Source organism: Lithobates pipiens, unplaced genomic scaffold (genome assembly GCF_037356315.1).
Source record: "Lithobates pipiens isolate NorthernLeopardFrog02 unplaced genomic scaffold, aLitPip1_a1.2 Scaffold_18, whole genome shotgun sequence".
Classification (NCBI taxonomy): domain Eukaryota; kingdom Metazoa; phylum Chordata; class Amphibia; order Anura; family Ranidae; genus Lithobates; species Lithobates pipiens.
Genome location: NW_027507758.1, coordinates 623,072,198 through 623,086,601, shown reverse-complemented (window position 1 = coordinate 623,086,601; position 14,404 = coordinate 623,072,198). Strand labels below are relative to the sequence as shown.

The following is a 14,404-nucleotide window of genomic DNA, read 5'->3' as shown; positions in this document are numbered from 1 at the left end:
CCGTGTTCATAGACACGGGCATTCGCATGCTGCTGCAGGAGCGGTTCATACTCTACACTACTGGAGACATCGATGGCCTGGGTATGCTGTGCGGGAAGTGCGACGGTTTGGTCACCAACCCTCAGCTATTTTCGAGATGCAGGAAGTGTGGAGAGTACACCTTGAAAATAGAGCAGTCAGTCACACCACCAAAGGCTTACCGCATGGGCTGGGCCACGGGTACGATAACCGAGGAGCCGACCATTTCCACTCCTTGGGTGAGGCCTTCCACAGGAGGTGACACCTGTCGTTGCTGACACCCCTGAGGGAGATGCTGCTACGTCTGTTACGGAAACCACTCTGGAACAGATGGATACTGTTTCTACTACCATCTCGGAAATCACCATGCCTCCCCTGGAGAAAGTAGAGCGTACAAAGTCTTCAAGAAAGCCACGCAAAGTTCCACCACCGAGTCCGGCTGGATCTAATCGGCAGAAGAGGGTTGCTTCAGAGAAGAGCCTGACCATGAGTACATCCTTGTCCAATTATTTACCGGCAGAGGAAAACAGAGACTCAGAGATAGAAACTCTGTCGGATCTAGAGGATGAGGACATTTTGGGGGCATTGTCGGAGTTGTTGTTGTGGGCAGGGGGAGATGATGTGGCCGCCACTTGTGCAGATGTTTCAGATTGGCTGGATCTCACCTCCGGGGATGGAGCGCTGAACGCGGAATGTCCTGTCACAGTGAATGTGACTCTCCCTAAACCCGTGAAACTGTCCACACTAAAAAGGGATTCTGCCACGCTGGTGCAGCGGTCCCCAAACTCCTGCATACCGCCTGGGGAGGGAAGTGCCCGTGTATTGCCGAGACTCGCAAGGTCACAGAGGCTTCTTCACAAAGAGTGGCTGCCGAGTTCGGGTTGGAGTTCCCCTATGTTCCCAGGGATGTTATGACTGTAACTGAGGAAAATGGTGAGGCTTGGTACAAGGATGATGTTTGGAACTACCTGAAGGTACCAAAGCCGCTCCGGAAAAAGGCCTTTTTCGCCAGAGCTCTATGACAGATTTCAAGGATGCTTGTTGCACTGGAGCTATGGTCGGCACATCTATTGTGACAAAGTTATAATATGCAGACCGGATAAAGAGAGTGCCATTTATTTAATCACCACCGTTGATGCTCAAGGGAAAGACCTAACTCTACCTGACCCAAGGTTTTATTGGTGAACTGTTCCTGGAGTCAAATCTTTGAAGAATTTTGCAGAAAAGAAGAAGAATTTCTTTGTGTCTTCAGTTTTTTTTTCAGTGTTTCTGCCAGTTACAAGGACTCTGGGGTAGTTAGGTAGGTAGTTCTACAAGAAGATGCATGTCAAGTTCTTCAGGCTTTTAGCCCACCATGCTCTGTTTATTGAGAGACTTGTAGTTACAGCGGCTTTGACCACTAGGTGGCGTGAGTCGGCAGGAAAGGAGTGGTAATAGGCAAGGACTTTTTTTTCTCTCTTACAAGCAATTAGAACATGCTAGAGAGAGATATTTCATGTGTCTATGAAGGAGGAAGTCCGTTGTATTAACAATGGAATTTCGCCCTTCAAGGCGGAATGTATAGTGTACAGTGTCGTCTTTTGTTTTATGTTCTCTTTCAGGATGCACAGAGATCAACTGTCAAGTTCACCGGAGGCTGGGTGGGTTTAGTCAGTCAGCTGGGTGGTATGTGTACAGCATGGAATATGTAATTGTGAAAAACGTTAATGTTTGAATATGTTTTTCCTTCTTTGCCTTTCCCAACACCCAAGAAAAAAAAAACTCAGGCACTGCATAGTTTTTTTTGATAGGATTTTTACCCTAGTTGTTACCTAGACGACGGGGACATTGTCTAAATAACTGGGGGGATGTGTAGCGGATGACATTTTGGACAAAGTGTCATTCATGTGTAAATTAATTTTTTGCCTTATAACAGTAGGGGTTCTGAGGGTTAATTATGTAGGTTAACTTTGACATCAGTTTGGCTGGGCTGTGTTAGAAGTTCTGCTTGGTCATGTGAACAGTGAGATGCATATGACAGGCCAGAACCAGGTATCGTTTAGGTATCAGCCTTCTTGGAACAAATCAGTGGATGTGCCGGGCCCCGCTGGGGAGTCTGGGAAGGGGTATTTAAGATGTTGAGGTCACATGTTCAAGATAGGAGTTTGTGAGGCCCGCGTGGTCTGTTCTTGTTTCCAGGCCTGGGGTAGCCCCACGAGGGGTCCCGGTCACGGGGTGTTTGACATCCCGCAACATGCTTCTATGGGTTACCCCCAATAGACCTGACTGGTCTGAGGCAGGGATCCGTCTGTTCCCCAGTCTCGGAACCGGCTGGTATGAGGTGCAGTAACTGAGGGAGGATTCAAGGTGTCTTGGTGTGCTCTCGGCTTGGAGGGGCACCACAGCTTGTGAAAGTGACCGGGGAGGACTCTTCAGAGGAGGGCCGACAAGTGGCATCCTGAGAAGTGCCTGGTTACTGAGTTGGAAAGGATATTGATGAATTCACGCTTTTTCCAGTACTATCAAGGAGACAGAGAACATTCCAGGTACTGAGGAAAAAGGTTCCTGTTCACTTTCAGTTATAACTTGTACACATTCAGAGAATTTGACAAGTTCTGAATCAGTGTGCTGATTGCCATGATCTCTGGCTAGAGATCTGTTCAGCTTTGAAGTGCCCAACTGCGAGTGGCTACTCTCTGGGTGGTATTAGAGACTTTTTTATGTCTGCAGTACGAGGGGCCTGAGTTCTTCACCCTTGCCCTCTGTTCCTATACCAGACTATGTTGTTGGATGTTACCCCTGCAAAATAAAACTTTTCAAAATGACTTTATTGGTGTCAGCGTCCAAGTTGTTGGGTATCAATCCTGGGAACCCCTAGACGTGGACGAACAAGCCAAGGGGAGGTTGAATTTGAATCTCTGTTATTATTATTGTATGTAGGGGGTTTCACCACTATTTGCACATTGAAGCTCTGCAATTTCTCAAAATATTTTTGTAGAGGTGGTGACACCATCACTATTCATTTAAATGTTTTATCATTGCACTTATAAGACCATTTGTACAAATGTATAGAGGAAGTGTAGGGCAGTGCTGCATTTTTTGCTTTTTATTGATTTGCATTAGATGAGGGAACCAGACACTATATTCTTTGTATACTGGTAACTACTGGCCATGCATATTGGTGGTCAGTGTGCACCTGCATGGTGGTCAGTGTGTCCCTGTATGCTGGTGGTCAGTGTGCCATGTATGGTGGTCAGTGTGCCTCTGTATGCTGGTGGTCAGTGTGCTCCTGTAAGTTGGTGGTCAGTGTGTTCCTGTATGCTGGTGGTCAGTGTGCTCCTGTATGCTGGTGGTCAGTGTGCTCCTGTATGCTGGTGGTCAGTGTGCTCCTGTATGCTGGTGGTCAGTGTGCTCCTGTATGCTGGTGGTCAGTGTGCTCCTGTATGCTGGTGGTCAGTGTGCCCCTGTATGCTGGTGGTCAGTGTGCCCCTGTATGCTGGTGGTCAGTGTGCCCCTGTATGCTGGTGGTCAGTGTGCCCCTGTATGCTGGTGGTCAGTGTGCCCCTGTATGCTGGTGGCCAGTGTGCCCCTGTATGCTGGTGGTCAGTGTGCCCCTGTATGCTGGTGGTCAGTGTGCTCCAGTATGCTGGTGGTCAGTGTGCTCCTGTATGCTGGTGGTCAGTGTGTCCCTGTAGGGTGGTCAGTGTGCCCCTGTATGCTGGTGGTCAGTGTGTCCCTGTAGGGTGGTCAGTGTGCCCCTGTATGCTGGTGGTCAGTGTGCTCCTGCATGCTGGTGGTCAGTGTGCCCCTGCATGCTGGTGGTCAGTGTGCCCCTGCATGCTGATGGTCAGTGTGCCCCTGCATGCTGGTGGTCAGTGTGCCCCTGCATGCTGGTGGTCAGTGTGCCCCTGCATGCTGGTGGTCAGTGTGCCCCTGTATGGTGGTCAGTGTGCCCCTGTATGCTGGTGGTCAGTGTGCCCCTGCATGCTGGTGGTCAGTGTGCCCCTGCATGCTGGTGGTCAGTGTGCCCCTGCATGCTGGTGGTCAGTGTGCCCCTGTATGCTGGTGGTCAGTGTGCCCCTGTACGCTGGTAGTCATTGTGCCCCTGTACGCTGGTGGTCAGTGTGTCACTGTATGCTGGTGGTCAGTGTGCCCCTGTATGCTGGTGCTACGTGCAAGGTGCCGGAGCATGCTATGTGCAAGGTTCAGGGTTTAGGAGGATGCTATGCAGGGTGCAGGGCTCAGGAGGATACTTTGTGCAAGGCGCAGGGTTCAGGAGGATGCTACATGCAGGGTGCAGGGTTTAGGAGGATGCTACGTGTAGTTTTCTGGAGGATGCTACGTGCAGGGTTCAGGAGAATGCTACGTACAGAGTGCAGGGTTGAGGAGGATGCTACGTACAGAGTGCAGGGTTGAGGAGGATGCTACATACAGAGTGCAGGGTTGAGGAGGATGCTACGAAAAGGGTGCAGGGTTAAAGAGGATGCTATGTACAGAGTGCAGGGTTCAGGAGGATGCTACGTACAGGGTGCAGAGTTCAGGAGTGTGCTACATGGAGTGCACAGTTGCGAATTGGCTGTTTCTTTTGAATAGATTGCATGACATGAGGAGAGAGAGATAGTACAGAGAAAAAGTTCAGGTTTTATTGAAATTTGTGTTTCTTGCACACAGGTGGCTGAGCCCATTCTGTGTAATTGCAGTTGAATTTCCCCCATCCAGCCAGCTCAGGTGCAGTGTACAGCCTTTCATAATTGGTTATATGCCACTGTATTTATGTTTATGATGGCACCACTGTATAAAGGAATACAGCAGCCTACAATAATTCATGTCAATTACAGGCTGTACACTGCATCTTGGCTGCCTGGATGGAGGAAATTCAACTGCAACTACACAGAATGGGCTCAGCCACCTGTCTACAAGAGACCTGGCTTGTTCCTGAAGAGTGGGAAACAGCGTTAGAATAACATCAGAGGACAAAATCCTTATTTCAATCTATTTATCTTGTATTGTGACACCAGTAATGTTTATATCAAAGATAATGGAAGCAGATGGATGGACAGACCACAGAGATCCAGCATTCTTTTCTCCCTGTCAAAGTCTCTGTAAGAGCCATGAGCCTTGTGCTGGCAGAAAGTAATGCAGGATGTGTGTGCTCTATCTGCCCCACAGAGGAGTTTTACCAAAAGTTTTGCTGGTGTCAGAAAACAGCCTGGATGGTCTTGTTCTCCGGAGCTATCCTATTAACTTCCACTATGCCACACTGCAGAAACAAGCATGTTCTCTTCATGCTGACAGAAGCTGTTCCACTCTCTAGACCAAATGAAGGGAAAACTCACTCCCTGCAGCCAGGAGCCAGATAATCTCTCTGTTCTATGGCTGGGCTGAGCTGTGCTCTCTCCCTCCATGCCCTCTCCTTTGTACATCTCAGAACTCAAAGAAGGCGGGCTTGAGAAGGGGGGGGGGGGGGGTTCAGCACTTTCCTATTGGATGAGAAGGCAGAAAAGAGGCTGTATATCAATCTACCTTTGAAATCTGCCTGCCGGGTATAACTAAAGATCATTGGCTTATGTGGCGGGAACCACTTTATCCCTCCACAGGACAAAAATAGTACCCAGGTTCCTGGCATCAGTACAGGATTTACAGGGAGAATAAAATTTAAAAAAAACACTGATACATATAAGAACTGGTATGTGAATTTTAGGGGTGCTGTGTGGGGGTGCTTAAAGAATTTGTGAGGGTGCTTGAGAACCCCCAAACTCCTATTTGGCACCACCCCTGAATCCGGGGACAAAACCAGGGACAGACTTTATCCGGGGACAGTGTCCTCAGTCCGGGGAATGTCCCCGGAAACTGGGGATGTCTGGTCACCCTAGCCAAGGAGGAACTCTGCGTGAACTGCAAGTCCAGGAAGTGTGGGTTGTCTGAGATGCCAGCAGGCTTGTGGCAGCATCCCTCCGCTCATCCCAAGCAGTAATATATTTCTATCCCCCTTGGTGGGAGTGGAGATGACCCATCTATAAGGATATACAGTATATACACACACAGCACAAGGCCGTGTTCACACTATGAGATACAGTCAGGTCCATAAATATTGTGACATCGACACAATTCTAATCTTTTTGGCTCTATACACCACCACAATGGATTTGAAATGAAACAAACAAGATGTGCTTTAACTGCAGGCTTTCAGCTTTAATTTGAGGGTATTTACATCCAAATCAGGTGAACGGTATAGGAATTATAACAGTTTGTATATGTGCCTCCCACTTTTTAAGGGACCAAAAGTAATGGAACAGATTAACAATCATCCATCAAACTTTCACTTTTTAATACTTGGTTGCAAATCCTTTGCAGTCAATTACAGCCTGAAGTCTGGAAAGCATAGACATCACCAGACGCTGGGTTTCATCCCTGGTGATGCTCTGCCAGGCCTCTACTGCAACTGTCTTCAGTTCCTGCTTGTTCTTGGGGCATTTTCCCTTCAGTTTTGACTTCAGCAAGTGACATGCATGCTCAATCGGATTCAGGTCAGGTGATTGACTTGGCCATTGCATAACATTCCACTTCTTTCCTTTAACCACTTGACACCCGCGCTATATAGCCAAATGACGGCTACAGCGTGGATCTCTTTTGCCGGGACTACGTCTATTGACATAGTCCCGTGCACGAGCGGCCTGTGCGCCTCCTGAGGGGCGCGCGCGGCACGCTCTGTGATCGGCGAGTCGGCGAGTGTGTCAAAGTGAGACTCACTTTGACACACATACACCTACCTTCTGGAGAGTGTTCTTGATCTGGCCAACTGTTGTGAAGGGTGTTTTCTTCACCAGGGAAAGAATTCTTTGGTCATCCACCACAGTTGTTTTCCGTGGTCTTCCGGGTCTTTTGGTGTTGCTGAGCTCACCGGTGCGTTCTTTCTTTTTAAGGATGTTCCAAACAGTTGATTTAGCCACACCTAATGTTTTTGCCATCTCTCTGATGGCTTGGTTTTGTTTTTTTCAGCTTAATGATGGCTTGCTTCACTGATAGTGACAGCTCTTTGGATCTCATATTGAGAGTTGACAGCAACAGATTCCAAATGCAAATAGCACACTTAAAAAAAATGAACTCGGGACCTTTTTATCGGCTCCTTGCAAATGGGATAATGAGGGAATAACACACACCTGGCCATGGAACAGCTGAGCAGCCAATTGTCAAACAGCTGAGCAGCCAATTGTCCCATTACTTTTGGTCCCTTAGAACAGTGTTTCTCAAATCCAGTCCTCAAGGCGCCCCAACAGGTCATGTTTTCAGGATTTCCATTATTTTGCACAGGTGAGTTGATCAGGTTCACTGCCTTAGTAATTACCACAGCCATTTCATCTGAGGGAAATCCTGAAAACATGACCTGTTGGGGCGCCTTGAGGACTGAACTTTAGAAACACTGCCTTAGAAAGTGGGAGGCACATATACAAACTGTTGTAATTCCTACACCGTTCACCTGATTTGGATGTAAATACCCTCAGATTAAAGCTGAAAGCCTGCAGTTAAAGCACATCTTGTTTGTTTCATTTCAAATCCATTGTGGTGGTGTATAGAGCCAAAAAGATTAGAATTCAGTCGATGCCCCAATATTTATGGACCTGACTATATTCCTCTGAGCTCCACTAGGTGGCGATCTCACTTCTACCGAGATAGAACATCTCTATGGAATACACACAGGAAGTGATGTCAGGTACAGACAGGAAGTTCCAGGTGAGAGGTGAGTCGGGAGGAAGTATAGAGAAGACATTGTTGGAAGGGGCAGTAGAGGAGGTAATAAGATCTTATTTTCTATTTACACCCAGTAACCCCCCGTCATGTCCGTCCTCTTCCTCCATAGTCACTGTGATGTCTTTTATCGCCAGCAGATGATGACATATATAGCGTGGGAACCTATATTAACCCCTTTAGGGGCAGAACATTTCCCCACTTTGGCCCCCGCAGGGCGGCACAGTGGTGTAGTGGTTAGCACTCTCACCTAGCAGTAAGAAGGGTCGCTGGTTCAAATCCCAATCACGACACTACCTGCCTGGAGTTTGCATGTTCTCCCTGTGCCTGCGTGGGTTTCCCCCGGGTACTCCGGTTTCCTCCCACAATCCAAAGACATGCAGGTAGGTTAATTGGCTTCTGTCCAAAATTGGCCCTAGTATATGAATGGGAACCTTGGCTTGTGGGCACCTTGAGGGTAGGGACCAATGTGAGTGTGCAATGTACAGGGATAGGGTCTATTGTGGACACTCACTCAGGTTGAACTGGATGGACTGGTGTCTTTATTCAACCTTACTAACTATGAAACTATGAAACTTTACTCCAGTCTCTTTTTATGAGGGATACTGGTTGTGCTGAGATGTGCCAGGATTCTAATTTTGGTTTGAATTTGTGGGTGATTCGTTTTGGCGCTCAGGTTCCGATCCGAATCCCGATATGACATGAAGCAAAACAATACATATACCCACAAAAAAAAACTCCCATCATTGCCACCCACGTGTGTTGGCATCATCAAGCGCAAAGGTCGGAGTCCCAGCTAAAAAGTGGTGGGCAAATGTCTGAATTGAAAGCACTACAAGATTATTATTATTATTATATATTTATATCGTTTCAGCTAGGGTGCCCATGTGTCCCGGATTGCCCGGGACATTCCCGCAATTAGCAGGTCTGTCCCGGGTCCCGGGCAACTTCATTCCGGGACAATACAGTGTCCTGGCATGAAAAACTGATGCAGCCCGTCGGCGATTCTGCATCGGCCGATGACGTCATCTGCTCCGGGCAGCCCTAGTGGTGTGTAAGGATGAGCTCAGGCGTGTTCACATGGTCCACGCGCAGAGCCCGCCAGGAAGTCGGCGCAGCGCTGCGCTAATATCACAGGCAGTGAGAGATTGCCCCGATGTGCGGCTGCAGAGTTCGGGGCAATGTCTCACTGCCTGTGATTAGCGCAGTGCCGACTTCCTGGCGGGCTCTGCACGTGGACCATGCAAACACGCCTGAGCTCATCCCTAGTGGTGTAGCGTGGAGGGGGGGGCAGCCAGAGCTCTCTCCCGAGTGCAACATCATTCCTGTGCTGTCCCAAGAGTGACCCAACTGTGCCAACTAGTGTTTCCTTCAGCCCCACCCACTGTACACTTTCAGTGAAGCATACCCCGGGGCAAGACACTGCTCCACAGCACCCTCTCCCTGCCAAGAGACTCCTGTGGTAGAGCCTGTTCCCCATGATTCCTCAGGTGAGGGACTCAGGCGGCCCATGTATGCATGAGGGGGAGGGGCGGTGCTTAGTGCAGACGACTGCATGGGGAGGCACTCATCCATTGGGTGATCATCCTGGAGACTGGTGAGCAAAATCCACTGATCTAGCTGGACTGTGCATGTGTGGGGGAGTAGTGCAGGTAGGTAAGTGTAGTGATCAGGTAGATAGGTCAGTGTACTGGACATGTATGTTAGTGTAGGGATCAGGTTGGGCAGTGTAGTGGTCAGGTAGGTTGATGTAGTAAATGTAGGTAATTAGAATACTCTTAAGCTTCTTGCTGTGATGTCACTTTTAGTGCTCCTGTGATTTTTTGAATAAAGTCACCGATTTTGTTTTGGAGTGCGGCCGTCCAGAGTATTCGAATTACCTACATTTCTGCATGCTGTGGCTTGCCCCCGGATCTCTCTGCCTGGAGAAGCTATTTTTGTGCTTTCTGGATATGCCTAGAGCGGTGGTACTTCTCTTATCTGACTTTCTGGACCTTTGCATAGGTTGGTGTAGTGGACAGGTGGAGGCAGTAGTGTAGTGGACAGGTGGAGGCAGTAGTGTAGTGGACAGGTGGAGGCAGTAGTGTAGTGGACAGGTGGAGGCAGTAGTGTAGTGGACAGGTGGGGGCAGTGTAGTGGACAGTTAGGTTAATGTAGTGGACAGGTGGGTCGGTGTATGTCCAATGTTTACTTCAGATCCCTCAGGTCATTTGTATTCCTTTTGTAGGGTAAAGTACAGTTTTTTTTTTAAATATGCAACTTTATTGCCTTAGAAATAAAGAGCATTTGTTTCACGTATCTTTGCCTGACATTGAAAGAAAAATTGCACTTTTTGAAACTAAGTGGCCGCCTGTAACTACAATGTTGAGCTCAAATACATGAAACAAATGCTTTTTCTATCTAAGGCACTAAGTAGCATATAAACCCTGCTCTACTCTCAAACACGGCCGACCGCCAACTGCGCGTGACATTTCTTAAATAGTTAAGGGATGGGGGCCACCCAGTGATGTCACATGGTGGCACCGCCCCCTTGTGACATCACTGACTGGTGCATGCTGGGGGGAGGTTGTCCCTGAATGGCAGTTTGGAAATGTGGTCACCCTAGTTTCAGCAGTTTACACAGCTCTTTACAATGTAAAAAGGCAGACCGTAGAGCTACAGAGTTATACAATAAAATGCAAGTGGGTTTGGATTGCCCTGCTCATAAGAGCTTACAATCTAAGAGGGTGGGGCAAGTGGTACAGAAGGTTATAACTATGGAGCGTGAGCTGATGGAAGCGATAAAGGCGTGATGGGATCGCCTAAAGGCAGCCAGAGGTGGCGATAGCTGGACAGATTGAGCTAAAGTTTTCCAGAGGATGGGAGAGTCACGGAGACGAGCACGGGAGGAGGAGACAAGGGTGCATGAGGTCTTGAGAGGGACGGTTTGAGTGATATTTGAAGAGTAGGTTAGCGATGTAGCTCAGGGCAGAGTTCTGAATGGCTTTGTAGGTTGTTGTTAGTATTTTGAATGTAATTTGCTGGGCAATCGGAAGCCAGTGTAGGGATTGGCAGAGAGGGGTGGAGGACATAGAGCGGAGGCCAGTGTAGGGATTGGCGGAGAGGCGTGGAGGACACTGAGCAGAGACCAGTGAAGAGGGGTAGAGGATAGTGAGCGGAGGCCAGTGGAGGGATTGGTGGAGGACACTGAGCAGAAGCCAGTGGAGGGATTGGTGGAGGACACTGAGCAGAGACCAGTGGAGAGGGGTGGAGGACACTGAGCAGAAGCCAGTGGAAGGATTGGTGGAGGACACTGAGCAGAAGCCAGTGGAAGGATTAGTGGAGGACACTGAGCAGAGACCAGTGAAGAGGGGTGGAGGACACTGAGCGGAGGCCAGTGGAGGGATTGGTGTAGAAGTTTGGAGAACACTAAGCAGAAGCCAGTGGAAGGATTGGTGGAGAGGGGTGGAGGACTCTGAGCAGAAACCAGTGGAAGGATTGGCCGAGAGGGGTGGAGGACACTGAGCAGAGACTGGTGAAGAGGGGTGGAGGCCAGTGGAGGAATTGGTGGAGAGGGGTGGAGAAGGTGTAGAACGCTGAGCAGAAACCAGTGGAAGGATTGGTGGAGGACAGTGAGCGGAGACCAGTGGAGGACACTGAGCAGAGACCAGTGGAGGGATTGGTGGAGGACACTGAGCAGAGACCAGTGGAGGGATTGGTGGAGGACACTGAGCAGAGACCAGTGGAGGGATTGGTGGAGGACACTGAGCAGAGACCAGTGGAGGGATTGGTGGAGGACACTGAGCAGAGACCAGTGGAGGGATTGGTGGAGGACACTGAGCAAAGACCAGTGGAGGGATTGGTGGAGGACACTGAGCAGAGACCAGTGGAGTGATTGGTGGAGGACACTGAGCGGAGACCAGTGGAGGACACTGAGCGGAGACCAGTGGAGGACACTGAGCGGAGACCAATGGAGGGATTGGTGGAGGACACTGAGCAGAAGCCAGTGGAAGGATTGGTGGAGAGGAGTGGCAGACACTGAGCAGAGACCAGTGGAGGGATTGGTGGAGGACACTGAGCAGAGACCAGTGGAGGGATTGGTGGAGGACACTGAGCAGAGACCAGTGGAGGGATTGGTGGAGGACACTGAGCAGAAGCCAGTGGAAGGATTGGTGGAGAGGGGTGGAGGACTCTGAGCAGAAACCAGTGGAAGGATTGGCCGAGAGGGGTGGAGGACACTGAGCAGAGACTGGTGAAGAGGGGTGGAGGCCAGTGGAGGAATTGGTGGAGAGGGGTGGAGAAGGTGTAGAACGCTGAGCAGAAACCAGTGGAAGGATTGGTGGAGGACAGTGAGCGGAGACCAGTGGAGGACACTGAGCAGAGACCAGTGGAGGGATTGGTGGAGGACACTGAGCAGAGACGAGTGGAGGGATTGGTGGAGGACACTGAGCAGAGACCAGTGGAGGGATTGGTGGAGGACACTGAGCAGAGACCAGTGGAGGGATTGGTGGAGGACACTGAGCAAAGACCAGTGGAGGGATTGGTGGAGGACACTGAGCAGAGACCAGTGGAGTGATTGGTGGAGGACACTGAGCGGAGACCAGTGGAGGACACTGAGCGGAGACCAGTGGAGGACACTGAGCGGAGACCAATGGAGGGATTGGTGGAGGACACTGAGCAGAAGCCAGTGGAAGGATTGGTGGAGAGGAGTGGCAGACACTGAGCAGAGACCAGTGGAGGGATTGGTGGAGGACACTGAGCAGAGACCAGTGGAGGGATTGGTGGAGGACACTGAGCAGAGACCAGTGGAGGGATTGGTGGAGGACACTGAGCAGAAGCCAGTGGAAGGATTGGTGGAGAGGGGTGGAGGACTCTGAGCAGAAACCAGTGGAAGGATTGGCCGAGAGGGGTGGAGGACACTGAGCAGAGACTGGTGAAGAGGGGTGGAGGCCAGTGGAGGAATTGGTGGAGAGGGGTGGAGAAGGTGTAGAACGCTGAGCAGAAACCAGTGGAAGGATTGGTGGAGGACAGTGAGCGGAGACCAGTGGAGGACACTGAGCAGAGACCAGTGGAGGGATTGGTGGAGGACACTGAGCAGAGACCAGTGGAGGGATTGGTGGAGGACACTGAGCAGAGACCAGTGGAGGGATTGGTGGAGGACACTGAGCAGAGACCAGTGGAGGGATTGGTGGAGGACACTGAGCAGAGACCAGTGGAGGGATTGGTGGAGGACACTGAGCAGAGACCAGTGGAGGGATTGGTGGAGGACACTGAGCAGAGACCAGTGGAGTGATTGGTGGAGGACACTGAGCGGAGACCAGTGGAGGACACTGAGCGGAGACCAGTGGAGGACACTGAGCGGAGACCAATGGAGGGATTGGTGGAGGACACTGAGCAGAAGCCAGTGGAAGGATTGGTGGAGAGGAGTGGCAGACACTGAGCAGAGACCAGTGGAGGGATTGGTGGAGGACACTGAGCAGAGACCAGTGGAGGGATTGGTGGAGGACACTGAGCAGAGACCAGTGGAGGGATTGGTGGAGGACACTGAGCAGAAGCCAGTGGAAGGATTGGTGGAGAGGAGTGGCAGACACTGAGCAGAGACCAGTGGAGGGATTGGTGGAGGACACTGAGCAGAGACCAGTGGAGGACACTGAGCGGAGACCAGTGGAGGACACTGAGCGGAGACCAGTGGAGGACACTGAGCGGAGACCAGTGGAGGACACTAAGCGGAGACCAGTGGAGTGATTGGTGGAGGACACTGAGCGGAGACCAGTGGAGGACACTGAGCGGAGACCAGTGGAGGACACTAAGCGGAGACCAGTGGAGGACACTGAGCGGAGACCAGTGGAGGACACTGAGCGGAGACCAGTGGAGGACACTGAGCGGAGACCAGTGGAGGACACTGAGCGGAGACCAGTGGAGGACACTGAGCGGAGACCAGTGGAGGACACTGAGCGGAGACCAGTGGAGGACACTGAGCGGAGACCAGTGGAGGACACTGAGCGGAGACCAGTGGAGGACACTGAGCGGAGACCAGTGAAGGACACTGAGCGGAGACCAGTGAAGGACACTGAGCGGAGACCAGTGGAGGACACTGAGCGGAGACCAGTGGAGGACATTAAGCGGAGACCAGTTGAGTGATTGGTGGAGGACACTGAGCGGAGACCAGTGGAGGACACTGAGCGGAGACCAGTGGAGGACACTGAGCGGAGACCAGTGGAGGACACTGAGCGGAGACCAGTGGAGGACACTGAGCGGAGACCAGTGGAGGACACTAAGCGGAGACCAGTGGAGTGATTGGTGGAGGACACTGAGCGGAGACCAGTGGAGGACACTGAGCGGAGACCAGTGGAGGACACTGAGCGGAGACCAGTGGAGTGATTGGTGGAGGACACTGAGCGGAGACCAGTGGAGGACACTGAGCGGAGACCAGTGGAGGACACTGAGCGGAGACCAGTGGAGGACACTGAGCGGAGACCAGTGGAGGACACTGAGCGGAGACCAGTGGAGGACACTAAGCGGAGACCAGTGGAGTGATTGGTGGAGGACACTGAGCGGAGACCAGTGGAGGACACTGAGCGGAGACCAGTGGAGTGATTGGTGGAGGACACTGAGCGGAGACCAGTGGAGGACACTGAGCGGAGACCAGTGGAGGACACTGAGCGGAGACCAGTGGAGGACA

The 14,404-nt window shown here is 51.0% G+C and overlaps 1 protein-coding gene across 1 annotated transcript in view; it reads left to right on the top strand.

Moving 5' to 3' along the window:
* Positions 1-7,739: 7,739 nt before the first annotated feature.
* The window catches only part of LOC143986861 (uncharacterized), an 83,222-nt gene continuing 76,557 nt past the window's right edge, over positions 7,740-14,404 (top strand). Inside the window, exon 1 of the mRNA XM_077485267.1 lies at positions 7,740-7,788. The gene's annotated coding sequence lies outside the window, so the exon portion shown is untranslated. The remainder of the gene's footprint in view (positions 7,789-14,404) is intronic.